Source organism: Parasteatoda tepidariorum, chromosome 7, assembly GCF_043381705.1.
Source record: "Parasteatoda tepidariorum isolate YZ-2023 chromosome 7, CAS_Ptep_4.0, whole genome shotgun sequence".
Lineage (NCBI taxonomy): Eukaryota > Metazoa > Arthropoda > Arachnida > Araneae > Theridiidae > Parasteatoda > Parasteatoda tepidariorum.
The window spans coordinates 5392875-5409120 of NC_092210.1; the positions used below are offsets into that span (position 1 = coordinate 5392875).

The window sequence follows — 16246 nt, forward strand, 5'->3', positions numbered from 1 at the left end:
TAAGTAACACATTCTACATTCGTTCACAAAGATTTTAATTCTTTCACTATACGCTTACAAAAAGACGGGCACGAAACCGTGTAGAACATAAACAAACTAATTATGCATAGAAGCTGCCAGGTGCACAATACAAACAAAAATAAAATCAAGATTACAATAAATTATCTAAACAAATAATAAATCTAAGTTAGTAATAAAAAAAATAGAGAAAAAAGTATTATATATCAACAAATTCGATGAGCGATACGGCTTTGTATTTAATTAACTTCATGTTAATTAACCTTCTAACTTATGTGGTGAAACTTAGCTCAATTTTAACACGCCATTTTGTTGATAAACGATCAGCTGGAGCTGACGTCATAGGTCAATAGTGTGGGTATTGGTAATCTTCTTGAAATGCAAGTACCCAATTGAAAAAACAACGTAAGTGAAAATCAAGAGTAATATATACAAAACATATTTTTATAAACATATTATAACTCCAATGAACCATTTCAATTTTGGGCATTTTGAAAAAACAATGAAAGCAAGCATTCAAGACATAAAACTAATGCAGCCGAGAGATTTTTTTAAACGTAATTTCGTCTGCATAAAATGTCTGACTGAGATTTGCTTTACCTGAATTTATGATATAATTTTTTTTTTATTATAACTAGTATTTTTAAAGAGATGGAGACATACACGTATGAGATACCGAAGAAGACGGTTAAACGTTACAGTTAAATAATGGAGAAATTGAAGCTTTTACACGTTAAATTAAGTAAATAACTTAATGACTGATTAATAAAAGTACTGTTCTCTCTGAACTATTTCAAATTCTTCACAATGTTAATGAACTTTATTTTTTTGTACCTACCGAAAGAAGACGTTTATTTCATCTTGAAATAGCAAGTATCTCATTATACAGTAGAAAGTATATGTTTTATAGTGGTAAGTACCACACTTTACAGGGGTATAGCGAAAATATTTTTCTTAATGGAAAGTACCTAAATTTATTGTGAAATATATCTGTTTAATCGCAGAAAATATCTTTTTTTTAAAGAAGTATTTGTTTTTATAAGTCCCGCAGTGGACTGATCGTGGGTTACGGTTTCTAGTTGAACACTGAAGTCACGCAACACTGGCTGCGGTCAGTAAGCGCGTATCCCTTTGCTCAGCATGCGAAGGCACCGAAAGTGCGCAGTATCTGTCCTAGTTAAACTGTTCAATCGACAACGTGCGCAGGTCGTCGTGCTACCAAAGCAGGGGAACCATCTCCTCCTCAGAGGATCAAAATTGCGATGGCATGTTTTCGGATCATCCTCAGGGATGTATCCCAGACCGTCGCCAATAGCCCATTATGCAGTTCTAATGCGACGTAAATAAAGCACATACTTACCTTGTTTTTTATAAAATTCAAAAAAATATTTTTTAATAAAATGACACACTTGCATAAATTAGATTTAAAATAATTATTTTTTACTCGATAAGTTTAATAATAATGTAATAATTACTGCTTTTATATAAGTGCTGGCATTAGTGCAAATTATTTTTTTTTAATCAAAATGAATCTAGGATACAAACTGAAAGTGAAAATAATTTGTTATCACACTAAATATTTGGATTCCAAGAATCAATCGGCCTCTTATTACCCATTGGCAAAATGGGTGTTGTTTTGGGTTTGATGGCGTGCGCACCTTATTTGGACGTCATCATACTTTTCAACTGTGTTCAAGAGTAATAGTAAACTGTAAGCATACGTCGTCATTGTATGCATTGCTGGTGTTGGATAATTTTTTTAGAATACTTTTTTTCACGTTTATTTTTGAGTTATGGGACCAGAGAGATCCCATAAAAACATCTTAAGTTGTGAATAAAAGAGAATTTCATCATTTGAACGATATTTTTTATTTTATTTTTTTAATTAAGAACCAGAAATTCTAACCTCCAGTTCAAACTGGATTGTTTTCAATGCTAATTCAGGTGAATATCACAAATAAAGAGGGTCCCAAACTTTGACAAGGTCCCAAAGGTTAAAATTGAAGCAAAAGAAGAAAAAAAATTAGACAATCGTTTCGCCAATGAGTAATCTGTGATCGCCGAAAGGCGATCACAATTTTTGTTTTGTTTCTGGAATTGCTACCGTTTTAAACTTAATAATTAAAACAAATCAATTCTAGATGCATCAGCATTTCGATAAGAACATATCGCCGTCGAGCAGGCAATCTCAGAGCAACGATACGAGAAGGAAAGATTAATTTAACAACAGAGTGGAAACATAATTAAGTCGTTGGAGTTATCAAAACTTGAAACAGATCCAACGGTGCGTTATGTGTAGATCGCGGCAGACCTGTCGATGTAAAAGCGATTGAGGAAGAGACTCATCCAAGTATTGAACATCTCCTTTGGCGATTGTCCATGGTTTCAATTAAATTACCACTGCAGGAGTCTTGGCTTCTGCCAAGGAGAGAACTTTTTTTTGAGGGGGCACGTCGCTTTGAATGGATTTCCATTAAATTGATAGTTTATGGTTATCGATGAAGTTTAATAACAAAGTACAGACAGCTAGCACTTTTATTCAAAGTTATCTCGAAAGAAAGTAAAATTTAATTATGGAACACAAATTACTGTAGCTTCGTTAAAGCCGTGTTAATTATTTGCACCGCAGATAAATTTTATTAGTGATTACTAATTATTTGCGCAGCAGATAAACTTTGACTAAAAATTATCAATTATTTTCACTGTAGATAAATTTGATCTCATGCTCATTAATTATTTGAACTCATATTCATTTACGTAAGACTAATTTGCGCTCGAAACATACGCAGTGCTTAAAAAGAGGCAAAAATTATTCTACTATGATAAAATTGATTTAATATGAAAACAATAATTTCAACATTCGAAATTTAATGCAGTAAAAAAAAAGTTTTATTTTTTCCCATTAAAACTGAACATATTATGAATGAATGGGTAGATGCAACTGTATAGAATGAATGGACATTTAGACAATATTCAAATTTACCTAAAAAGCAAGTACAATTTATGCATGTAAAATTAATAAATTTATTAAATAAATTAATTAATAAAATTACTTATTAATTAGTTGCCTAACGTATTATACTTATATAGCTTTAAAATGGAGATATTGTTGCTCATATACTGTATATATATATATGGTCTCATATATATTGTATATATACATGGTCCCCTTAATATTAATCTATAATAATACAAACTCGGTAGGTATTATGTTACAAGGTAGTATAGTACCATACCGAAGGAATTTATTATAGACAAATTAGGGGGCCCACAATGTGACACAATATTTAAAACTGATTCGGACTCACTCAAATCAAACACGATGTGTAGAAAAAGAAAAAAAACTTCACTAGGAAAGTTTTAAAATGGAGAAATTATTGCTCATATAATATATATATATATAAACTGCTGTTTGTAGAAAATGCAACACCATGAAGGAATCATCAGAATCAAATGAAATTCGCAGCAAATGTCAATTATAGGATATTATGCANATATATATATATATATATATATATGCATAGTCTCATATCTCTCCTTAATATTAACCTATAATATTCAAACTCCGTTAGGTATTATGTTACAAGGTACTATAGTACCATACCAAAGGAATTTATTATAGAAAAATTAGAGGGCCCACAATGTGGCGCAATATTTAAAACTAATTTGCATTCAAAACAAACACAATGTTTAAGAAAAACAAAAACATTCCACTAAGAAATTGTAATATATTTCATATAAGACGCATATGTTGAAATGAATATTCAGAAAAATATGACCCATTAAAAAATATTTTTATTTTTAGTATGAAAGGGTTACTTTTTTAAATTGCACCAAGAGTAAGACATTTTTTGAAATATAGTTAAGTATCATTAAATGTTCTTATTTCTATTTAAATTAACCTATACATAAATCTAAATTAAATAATATATTTCATTCAAATTACTATTCCAAGCGCCAATTTGCACTAGATCCAAATTACCACAGAAGTAATATTTTTTTCGAAAAGATATCAGTGAAGTTAATTCTTTAAGGAGAAGATTTTTATCAAAAGCAGAACAACAATTTAATTACAGAACATAATTATGTTCGGTTATTAAAGAAATTTTCTAAAGAAATTGTTCTTTCAAAAGTATAACATTAAATGCTATTTTAAACGTAATTTGACGATATGACCATAAATCATAATTAAGGATTAATTTAAAAATTTAGAGCTTGTTTGCAAAATATTCTGTTTTTCGTCAGTTTCTACAACATATGTTATTCCTCAATATTTGTTTACCTTTTCTTTCCCTTTCTTCTTCATTTTTAATATTCATTCGTCATTCTTCTTTAATATTTTCCCTTTTCTTTAATACTATTTTTTACATTTTCCCCCAGTTATGTGCTTCACTTAATATTCTCCCTTTCTAATTTAGCAAAAACAATAACTACTTAAACCACGTTTTCTTTCTTTTTCTCTTTCCTTTTTTTCTATCACAAACGATATGATGAACGTAAATGATAAACGTAAGCCTATTTTGTTAAATTGTTTTTCTTCACATTTTTCATAATACTCAGGCTAGTAAAATAGGAAAATTTGTGATTGTTTCTCAGATCAGATTTGCACAGGGTGCGTAGCCAGATTTTTCAACAAAAAAATAAGAACCTATTAAGTACTTTTTAAGCACTCAAAAAATATTTTTAATCAGTTTCCAAAAAAAACAAATCATAATTGGGATCTGTGCAGTAATAAAATTTTTTTTCTTTCTTTAGTTTAAAGTTCTTAATTTATAAACATAAAATCAATAAAATTTAAAAACATTACAAAATCAGGATAAAATAAATAGTTTCCGATAAATATTGCAGAGAAAATCGAGAAAATCATGCATTTTTTGTAATTTAGAACTACAATCAACACGGCAACGAAAAAATATTTTTGTAATTTAGAACGACAATCAACACGGCAACGAAAAAATATCTTTTTAAAAGATAGAAAATTAAGCACTTTTTACAAACACCCAATAAAAAAATAAAAAAACCTTTAAAGGCTTTTAAAAAACGTTAATCAAAAATAAGTACCTTTAAGCACTTTTTAAAAACGCTACGAACCCTGCTAAGCGAATGATGTATTAAAATTTTAATGACCATTAAAATAAAAAACATAGCAATAGATCAGTTTATGTGTTAGTTTAGCTTAGTCACTTTCCCCCACCTAAATTATATTTTGCATTACATATCGAGCCTCCAAACCTCCACGTAGATGACTTTAACGAAATGATTCAAATAAAACTAAAACTTGAAAAACTAACTTAACTATAATATCGTGATAAACTGTACGCGTAATGAATTATTAAAATATTTTTTTTATGAAAAAATTAACATGCAGAAAAAATGATGCATCAAATATGTCAAAACATGCTCAAGCAGTCATAAAAATCCCTTAAGTAATAAAAACTATCGTGATACTATTAGCATACTGTGTAGCCCCTAAAAATAAGTTTTAAGCTGTCATTTTTTAAAGTAAAAAATATTTCTCTTATTTGTGCCAACCAATGATCAGCCTACCACTGATGATATTTTACCTCCGCACTGAGGTCTATGCAAGCCGGATGCGTAATTCGTAACGACCAGCCATCGCTGAGATTCGAACCTGGTTCACCTCATTGGAAGGCACCACGCTCTATATTTAGATTTGAAATTAAAGCACAATGCTCTATTTAAGGCATAAAAAAGAGGGGGCTAATGGTTCGAGGACTTAATTTTAAAAAAGGCTAATCAGTTAGTGCATTTTAAGTTACGAAATCAGACACAAAAATGTATATTTGTCTGAACAAACATACCTTCTTTTTCGATTGATTTGGATTCTTAAACCTCAAAAAATGGTGTGTAGCTCTTCAATTTGTGGACCCATGATNTCAAATATGTCAAAACATGCTCAAGCAGTCATAAAAATCCCTTAAGTAATAAAAACTATCGTGACACTATTAGCATACTGTGTAGCCCCTAAAAATAAGTTTTAAGCTGTCATTTTTTAAAGTAAAAAATATTTCTCTTATTTGTGCCAACCAATGATCAGCCAACCACTGATGATATTTTACCTCCGCACTGAGGTCTATGCAAGCCGGATGCGGAATTCGTAACGACCAGCCATCGCTGAGATTCGAGCCTGGTTCACCTCATTGGAAGGCATCACAGCTCTATATTTAGATTTGAAATTAAAGCACTATGCTCTATTTAAGGCATAAAAAAGAGGGGGTTAATGGTTCGAGGACTTAATTTTAAAAAAGGCTAATCAGTTAGTGCATTTTAAGCTACGAAATCAGACACAAAAATATATATTTGTCTGAACAAACATACCTTCTTCTTCGATTGATTTGGATTATTAAACCTCCAAAAATGGGGTGTAGCTAGCTGCGATCTGGAAAATTCGGTCTCAATAGTTTGGTCAGGAGAACGGTCGAAAGTTCGTAACCTTTAATGTTAATTTCACTTTTTGCATTTTTAGTCATATTTTTAAAACTAAGTAAGGAATTTAAAAAAATTGTACCCACTCATAAAACTTATTTACCCAAATATAATTTCGCGCAAAAAATAATTTTTAATAATTGTTTATTATTGTGTTATGCCGACCCTTAAATTTTAATTTTTCTTTTTGCATTTTTCGCCAGATCTCGGGTAGCTTTTAAGCGAATCTGAAAGTTTTTTCATACAATTATAAAATGTAATTATCGAAATATGCAATTAATATTTTTTTAATAATTATTAATTTGTTATTTAATTTAATGATAGTCGAACAACTTTTGAATTGTAGCGCGTAAAAAAAAATTGACATCATTATAAAAAATGTAATAATAAATGGAAAAATACAAAATCAGTAACATTTCTTGAGAAAATGAAATTTTAAATATTCTTTCCGATTTTTCTTCAAATTGCCATCAATTGATTTAATGATAAGGTTGAATCAATCTAAAGAATCTCAGAAAAATATCAATTTATCATTTATAGCAGGCGACACCGATATTTCGAATTCTAAAAATTTTTCTCAATCTAGCATTACATTTTATTCAGAACGGACTTATTCCATAAATTTAGTTTTAATGTCTTATAATAATACAGAGTACATTCAAATTTCTCATTATTCTGAGAGGGGGAAAAAATCTGAGAAGGTACCACCATAAACTTACGATTCCAGTTTAAAAAAAAAAGAAAAAAAAAGTCGATTAAAAGCGAGAAGAACACAAGGCATCTGTCTGAAATCCAGTTTTTCCCACCTTTTCCGGAGAAAACTTGCCGAATTTTATGGTTTCTCATCGTGTTGGTAAGGGGGGAAAATTATGGGCCCCATTTCTTAGCTGGGGACCGTCTCCTCCATCACCGATGACGGTTATGCGAATGTTCTTTTCGTTCCAAACATTCCAGATTAGAAGAAATAAATTTATTTTGATCTACATGCTGCTACGAAGGGATAGACGAAATCAAGAAAAAATGAAAGTCATTTGTCTGGCAAGGAAATGGTTTTTTTTTAAATAAAAAACGAGGCATATGGTAAAAGGAATTTCATAAATAAAGTGCATAATTTTTAAAAACGGCAATAAATCCAGTCAAAACTAAAATTCAATTAAATTCGGTTTCAATTACTTTTCAGAAGGCAATAAATCCAGTCAAAATTAAAATTTTATTCAATACGGTTTCAATTTCAGAAGAAAAAAAAAATTAGTAACAAAAGTTACCGACTCTCTTTTAATAAAAACGAGGTAGTAAAAGAAATTTTATATATAAAAAGCATAATTTTAAAAGGCAAAAAATCTAGTTAAAATTAAAATTCAATTGAATTCGGTTTTAATTATTTTTAGAAGGAACTAAATGTAATCAAAATTAAAATATTATTCATTCCGGTTTCAATTTCTGAAAAAAAGTAATTTAGTAGTCAAAAGTCGCCGACCCTTGGTACTAAATTATTTTTTATTAAGTCATTAAATTATTAAATACTAATTTTTAAGCTATAAAACTTATAAGCCAAATGTAATTAAAATGCATTTCATTCAATACTCGTTTTTGTGTGTGCGACGGTGAAATCCAGCAAACAAAATTTTGAGCATTTTTCAACTGGCTATAGCACTTAAATCTTTCACTTTAATTGTAACTCTATTTTGAATGACAATACAAGATAGGATCATTTCCTGGTTGCAGCAAGCAGAATTCATTGCCATTTTATTGCCAATTAGAATATAACATTAATCAAAGTTTCGAAATCTTTTAGACTAGTTAGAGAGCTCAAATTTTAACTGGCGCTTTGTGCCTGATGACAAGACGAGAAATAATTTTTACTGTGAACGGTTTAAGAAAAATTTATCCCTATTTTATCGACAATCTAAATTTTTAACATAAACACAAAACATCTAAAAGAAGAAACTAATAAAATAAAAATTTTGTTTTTTGAAATTATGTTCTTTAATTGCAAGGCGTGATATTTTCTCCTTTTTAATTCCTTTTGAAAAACATAGCAGGGCTAGAAATAAACGGTGTTTCGCTGGTCCAGGACCTCTAGAATTGTTCCGGAACAACCACAAATAATTATCAATTCTTCCTCCGAACTGCCAATCAATATGCGGGGATATGTTGTTCTGTTTTTAGCCCTTCAATTTCGTACTTGGGTCTGTTTTATTGTCCAAAAGCAGCATATTTCATCATAAATGGCAACAATAAACATTGAGTCGTGGTGGTTCAGGGGATAGAGCGTTCGCCTTCCAATGAGGTGAACCGGGTTCGAATCACAGCCATGGCTGGACGAAACGAATTCCGCACCCTGCTCACACCAACCACAGCGCTGACGCAAAATATCCTCAGTGGTAGACGGATCATGGGTTAGAGTTCCCTTGCCGTCAGACTAACTGTGGGAGGTTTTAGTGGTTTTACTCTCCATGTAACGCTAATGCGGAAAAGTTCCATCAAAAAGTCCTCAATGAAGGCAAATTTCTCCCAATACTTGACGAAGGAGTTCCTGAATTGAGTTCAAAATTACAAGGCTACGGGGTTGAACATTAGTAGTCGTAAACCCAAAATTGGATTGGCTGTTCAACGACGAAATAAATAAAAAAATAATAATAATAAAAATAAAATAAAATAAAAAAAAATAAAATAAAACAATACAAATTCTTTGTATAATAATTTTCCATCTCAGTTCAATTTTCTAATCTTTTTTTAACAAGAAAAAAAGGAAAGACATGCAAACGAACCAGTGAAAATATTTACGGATAATAAATACTTTTTAGTCCTTAGTCCATGAACCAGCGATTAAACTTTCTTAATTTCCAACCCCTGCATGGACTTCACTACTCAACAATAAACATTAGAAAACCCACAGCTAAATTGAGAACTAAATGTATACAGTTTTCTCATAAATCAACTAGAAACTGAGAAATAATGGAACAGACTAGACAGACACCAATTCTCTCAACGGCAGCTGATACAGATTCGAAAACTAATTGAAATAAACGAAAAAGACGCTCAACCGGTACAAACAGAATGGAGGAGACAACGCTTTGTGAACTGAAAGGAAGTGTTTCAAATCAAAGAGAGAGTCAACACCAAAGGAACATAATTAAAAAGGGAATTGTAAACTTCAATAAAGCTCCTTTATATGAAGTCTCTCCTTCCATTGATGGAGACATTGGAGCTTCTATTGAGAAGGGAGACAAGATCGGATCACTGCAGGGGATTTTGCATCAACAATCTGCATATCTTTCTTAGTTCAATTAGTTAAAATAAATAATATAATACGAACGAAAGGTGTATATGACAGAGACACGGAAGCATATTTGAGATGTTAATTGAGTTGAAGAGTGAGTTTAAAAAGTGTGGTTCATTTATAATAGAGCGATTTCAGGCATGTTTCGGCAAAATTTCCACAGTTTATTATTTTTAAACAAATATTTTAAATTCTGGATACAAAAGACTTTTCAGGAACAGGTGAAATCCAAACTTTTTAGCCTAAGGATCACAGTTACTCAGTTCCAAGTGCCAAGATTGATTTAAAAAAAAGTCGCCAAAAAGTAGCAGGGCCTTAAAAATTTGAAGGGAAAAAAAGGCTCCTTTTCATGGTTTTGGGACCGTTTTACAGATTTCCGAGTCATTTTGATTCTTTCACTTTCTTCCCTTTAATTTCCATGAAGGGTTTCTCAAGTGCTAAAGCGCCCTTTTAACCTCAAAACGAACATTTAAAAAGGGGAAATGGAATAAATATTTAAAATATTCTTAAGTTTTTTTTCAAAATTTAAAAGAGATTTTTCGATTTAGATATAATTATTAAAATCAATGAATAATGCTCAAATTTGGCATATTATTATGAGCCGAACTACGCAATGTTTAAGTAAATTTATACTCACAACAACCATAAAATCGCATACTATATGCTATAAAGCGTTGTGGCTCAAGGGATAGAGCGTTCTCCTCCGTGTTTGAATTACAGCTATGGCAGGCCGAAATGAATTCTGCACCCGGCTCACACCGACCACAGTGCTGACGTAAAATATCCTCAGTGGTAGACGGATCATGGGTAAGAGTCCCCTTGCCATCAAGCTAACCGTGGAAGGTTTTCGTGGGTTTGTTCCTGTCCATGTAACACAAATGCGGGTTAGCTCCATCAAAAATTCCTCCACGAAGGCAAATTTCTCCCAGTACTTCATCGAGGAGTTCCCGACTCTTCTGGATTAGGTTCAAAATTACAAGACTACGGAGCTGAACATCGGCAGCCGCAAGCCCTAAATTGGGTTGGCTGTTCAACGACAGTAATAATAATAATATAAAGCGTTATTTCATAATGGTCCCCTTCCCCCTTTTAATAAAATTCGTTTTATTTTTTATTTTTAATCTGACTATAATAACTCTTTGGTCTCTTCTCCACGGGCGTCCCAAGTATCCAATTTTTGAGAGGGACGAAATTAAATTACACAATCACACAAGTTCGCGAAGTTTCACACTTGATAAAAAATATTTCTTTAATTTGCTAAACATATGCAAAAACATTTTTCTTGATGTTTACCTTTCATGATTTTATACCGATGATGATTCAATTAAATTTGCTAAACATCGGCAAAAAGATTTTTCTTGATTTTACCTTTCATGATTTTAAACCGATGACGATTCAGTTAAATTAGCAAAACATCTGTAGAAAATTTTTTCTTGATTTTTACCTTTCATGATTTTAAACCAATGATGATTCAGTTAAATTTTCTAATTTGTCTGAAATATTGATGGGAACTTTCAGAGAGTTCTAATTATTGAGGGGGACATACACCCACTGACCCGCCGTCCACCAATGACCCCCATACTCCTCCCCCAAAGTTCAATAAATATCAACTATTAACCGGGACAAAAACTTTAAGAATGAAGAATAGATTAACTACAGAAAGAAAAAAAAAACTTTTGTAATACTTTTTCCAACAAATAAGGACACACACACAAAAAAGTGTCATTTCTCCTTGGAATCAAAAAGCGAGGAAAAAGAAGATGGGGTGCCCAGAAGAAGGGAGGAAAACTATAAAGTTTCGTTCTTCTTTCCCCTAAATGAAATGAAATGAAATGAAATGAGAAAAAGGGAATAGAGGGCGTAGCAGCCGGACTGTAAATGAGTTTCGATTTTTTTTTTCCCTTCCCCTTTTTATATATTCTATATCCTCCGCCTCTCTAGTTAAGGAAACAAGAAAAGGGGCTAGGAGAATGACAAATTGTTAAAGAATAAAAAGGAAAGGGTTGGGAAGGTTTTTATGGGTCGATTCAATTGAATAATTACGAAGATAAAGGAGAAGAAAATAAGGAAGAGGCCCTAAATATTTTGTTGCATTAATATATTGATAAATAAAAATAGAGAGAAGGAAAGAGAAATTTTTTTTTGTTAAAAAACAAAAAATCGTTAGGTGGAAGGGTATTGTGCGTGACATGCAAATTTATCGTGGAATGCCGATAGTCTAAATACCGTATTAACTAAATTTTAAAATTCATTTTCCCGTGAACATAATGTCTGAACGATAAATATTGAACATAATAATGTAGCGAGTATTATGATAAATATGAATATGATAACAAGGAAAGTATCGAGCATATCGAAGGGTATTGTGCAGAGCTTGACATGTAAATTTATCGTGAAATACCGATACATTTCAAGTATCGTACAAACTGTATTTTAAAATTTATTTTACCGCGAATATTATGACCCAAGTCAAAATTTTTAATGGTTTTCCATGGATCGACCAACATAATTTTGATGGCAACCATCAATAATTCCATCATAAACCATTTTATTTTTGACAGTAACCAACATAAGTAACCACCACCACCCTAAAGTAGGAAATTTGGACTGATTTATGATGGCCCAACATAAGAATAGCAACTTGTTTTGATGGTTTGATGTTCATGTTGAACCAACAAGAATTCCCATTAAACTACCATGGGAAATGTATAGTTGGAATCATCATGGATTTTCGGTCCATGAGAATCAAACTTCTCTTGATGGTTAACTATTATAAAGTATCATTTTCAATCATGGAATGATGGAAGTTTGTTGGCATATCAAAAACAATGAACGCATAATTGAAAATGTTGGATGATGGTGACCATCAAAAATTTCGACTGTGTGTCTTACATTGAATATTATAATGTCGCGATTATTACGATAAATATGAATACGATAACAACGAGAGTATCGAGCATAACGATAATTTTCTAATACAATATTATACAGGATGCTAATAAATTTTGTTTCGATACCGTGATATATTATTCCTTCACGATGCACAACGTTTTAAAAACTGTAAGACTTAACACCGGGACTGCGTACTGGATAATGATAAAGCTATAAAAGTTCAAACTAAACAACCAATAAAAAAAATTTAAAAAAAATTTATGTCTTATCTAGACATCGAGAAACTACATCAAATAAATAAGGATTCGATAATTTGCAAATAAATAAATAAATAAAATGGTTTTTGTGTTGAAAAAATAATAAGAAATAATAGTATTCATTCGGATACTGGATACAAAAATCTTTCCAGGAAAATTTTTTAAAATTGGTTTGAAATTAAATGTCAACAAACAGCTCAAGAAAAGAAAAAAAGTCTCACAAATAAAATTCTGACCAAAAGTTATAATAATCGGTTTTATTTGGAGTTGAAACATATTCGAAGCTTGAAAAGCTATTAACGTCATCCCGAAAACCCCACATTTGTTCCAGAGGAAAAAGTTATAACTTTGAAGAAAGAATTAACGAGAGTAAAAAAAAAACATCCTGTACATTAGCGAGTTAGAGTATTTAGGAGGCTCATAAATTGAGTCGTTAACTAGAGCTAGAGAGAAATGAAAGTCTATCCCGTTTCCCATACTACATCAAAACAACTCCCACCCAAAATATAAGGAATCGAGAAGGTGGTAGTTGTCGTAAATACGACCAAAACCCATCGTTAAAGACTGAAAGTTCCATAAAAAATATAAATAAAAAACTTTTCTAACGGTGCATCTGATACATTAATGCTGGGCTTAACGCACGATAATGAAATAAATTTTCATAATAAATAATATTAGAGTATGCAACTACCACTAAGAGAAAGGTACGGGAGTTAATTTATGAAAAAGCTGCTTTTATTAAAATTGCATATTTTGCAAGTTTGTAATTTTGCAATCAACGATGAGATTTATAAATTTAAAAAAAAAAGATATCTTCGAAACTGGAAAGGATCTTTTTCCCTTATCATTTATTTATTCGAGAAAGGTTAGGGAAATATATATATCCCGATAATAATAGAAAGCGAAACCGCAATAACCAGACGACCTGTCTATCTTATTAAAAAAAGAAAGCGATAATAATTTTTACATTACTAACATTTTATCCCATGGATGGTTTTTCTAAATTTTATTTTATAACCGTCGTTGAACAGCCGACCCAAATTCGGGTTTACGACTACTAATGTTCAACTCCGTAGCCTTGTCATTTTTGAACCAATGCAGTAGACAAGGAAACTCCAGGATCCCCCAGAGGTTTTGATTTATTATGGGAACATGGAGGACTGTGTGACCAGACAAATTTAACGTGCATCAGTCACCATTAACTAACTACACGGGGAGTCTTCGGCCGGCCCTATGTAGGGTTGACCGTGTAAAGCTAAGCGCAGATGGCTCATGGGGTTAAAATTCGTCGTCAGACTTCCGGGTTACTACTTCCCACTGATTTTTACGCCTAAACATGAAAAAAAGGCAGCATCCAAAACTATTATACTTGTAGTGTTTTCAATATAGCGCGTTCTTTCAATCGAACTTTCAACGAAATAAACAACAAATGAATTCGGAAGACTCCGCAAGCTTGCTATGATGCTACCTAAAAAATAACAAAAGGTGATATTTTACACAAATATAGCCAAATCAGGGAAAACACTCAAAACACGACTAACCTTACACTTTATTTATGCTGTGATATTAATTTTGTTACATTTGTTTTAGGCTCACGAACTGTTAGAATTTTCGAATTAAAGAAAACTTTTATGAATGGTGAAATTACGTGTAAATTTAAACACAAATCACAATAATAAAAGTTCCTAGAATAAATAAGCCTGTTCACACTTCTCCTCGTAAGTATAACATAAGCGGAGGTAATACACCGGAAGTTTTCTATTTCTTCCGGTTTTAGGAAGCTTGTTATTGTTTACATTCATCAACCATCCTAACCAGGGAGGGACTAAACTACCCTAGTAATATATAGTCTGTCTAAAGTAAGAACTTCCTTAGCCATTCGTCTGGACCCGTGGCGGTGACTATGTTAACGAGGTATAACTATTTCAAGTAGGGGTGTGAGGTCACTGTTTAGGATAAGTTTTGGCACGGGTCGTCGTGAGAAAGAGATTTTTTTTCTTCCGTCTATTGTGTTAGCTTTAGAGTGAAGGAGTTGAATTTAAGCGACCCAGGCAAATATGCCCATACGCAGAGTAATTTAATTCCTCTCCGTTACGAAAGAACCTGCAAAGTATTTGAGGCCAAGCAGAAGGTGGACTCTCAGGCACAAGCACAAAGTATAATTAGAAAATGTTCAACGCATAAAGAATCCCTTCACTAGAAGCAAATCAGAAGGGAGAGGGAAAAAGAGGATAGAAATTTAATTATTATAGCCTTTCCTACAAGCGTTTTTAGCCATCTTCCAAAGATAACTATACAACAATTCTTGCATTCTAATCGTCTTATCCTATAAGTGTCTTTAACAGAATTGGAAATGCAGAAAAAAAGTATAACTAGAAAATGTTCAACACATGAAGAATCCCTTCACCAGAAGCAAATCAGAAGGGAGAGGGAAAGAGAGGATAGCAATTTGATTATTATAGCCTTTCCTACAAGTGTGTTTAGCCATCTTCCAAAGATAACGATACAACAATTCTTGCATTCTAATCGTGTGTCTTTAACAGAATTAGAAATGCAGAAAAAAATTATAACTAGAAAATGTTCAACACATCAAGAATCCCTTCACCAGAAGCAAATCAGAAGGGAGAGGGAAAAAGAGGATAGTAATTTAATTATTATAGCCTTTCCTACAAGTGTGTTTAGCCATCTTCCAAAGATAACGATACAACGATTCTTGCATTCTAATCGTCTTATCCTATAAGTGTCTTTAACAGAATTAGAAATGCAGAAAAAAATTATAACTAGAAAATGTTCAACACATCAAGAATCCCTCCACCAGAAGCAAATCAGAAGGAAGACAGCCGGGTTCTGATCTGTAAACATCGCAGTGAAGGGGGATTGCCAACAAAGATGAAGAAAGACAATGGTGGTGCGACAGGCAAGAGTATTATCGGATCGATACGTTTTTGGCTTCCATTCTCTTGCAGATCGATCTTCTGACTGAGTCGACAAATCCCTCGCCGGGACATCTCGCCCGATGCCAACTTACGGAGGAAAGAGAAGTGGAAAAACGCTTTTCCTTCTTCAAAAATGCAGGTCGGATCATCCCTCCTTCAGTATTTATCTGCTGAAGGTGATGTGAGATATGTTTTTGAGATCTCAATGAAGTCCTAAGGATCGTTCGCTCGCTCTTAGGAAGCTTGACTGATTGGGGGCAACCCTCTTTGCTATCGCGATTGCTAATTAATCATCGGTCTTGGAAGAAGTTACACAAGATCCGATCAAAATGGGAAGATTTGCAATAAAGAGATTTTTCATTCGAGGGAAAATTCTGGACAGAAATAAAAGCATAATATCATTTCTAATGATT

At 32.2% G+C, this 16246-nt stretch overlaps 1 protein-coding gene across 2 annotated transcripts in view; it reads right to left on the reverse strand.

Moving 5' to 3' along the window:
- Positions 1 to 16246, reverse strand: part of LOC107449704 (semaphorin-2A) — a 305010-nt gene that overhangs the window by 72705 nt on the left and 216059 nt on the right. The window lies entirely within an intron of this gene.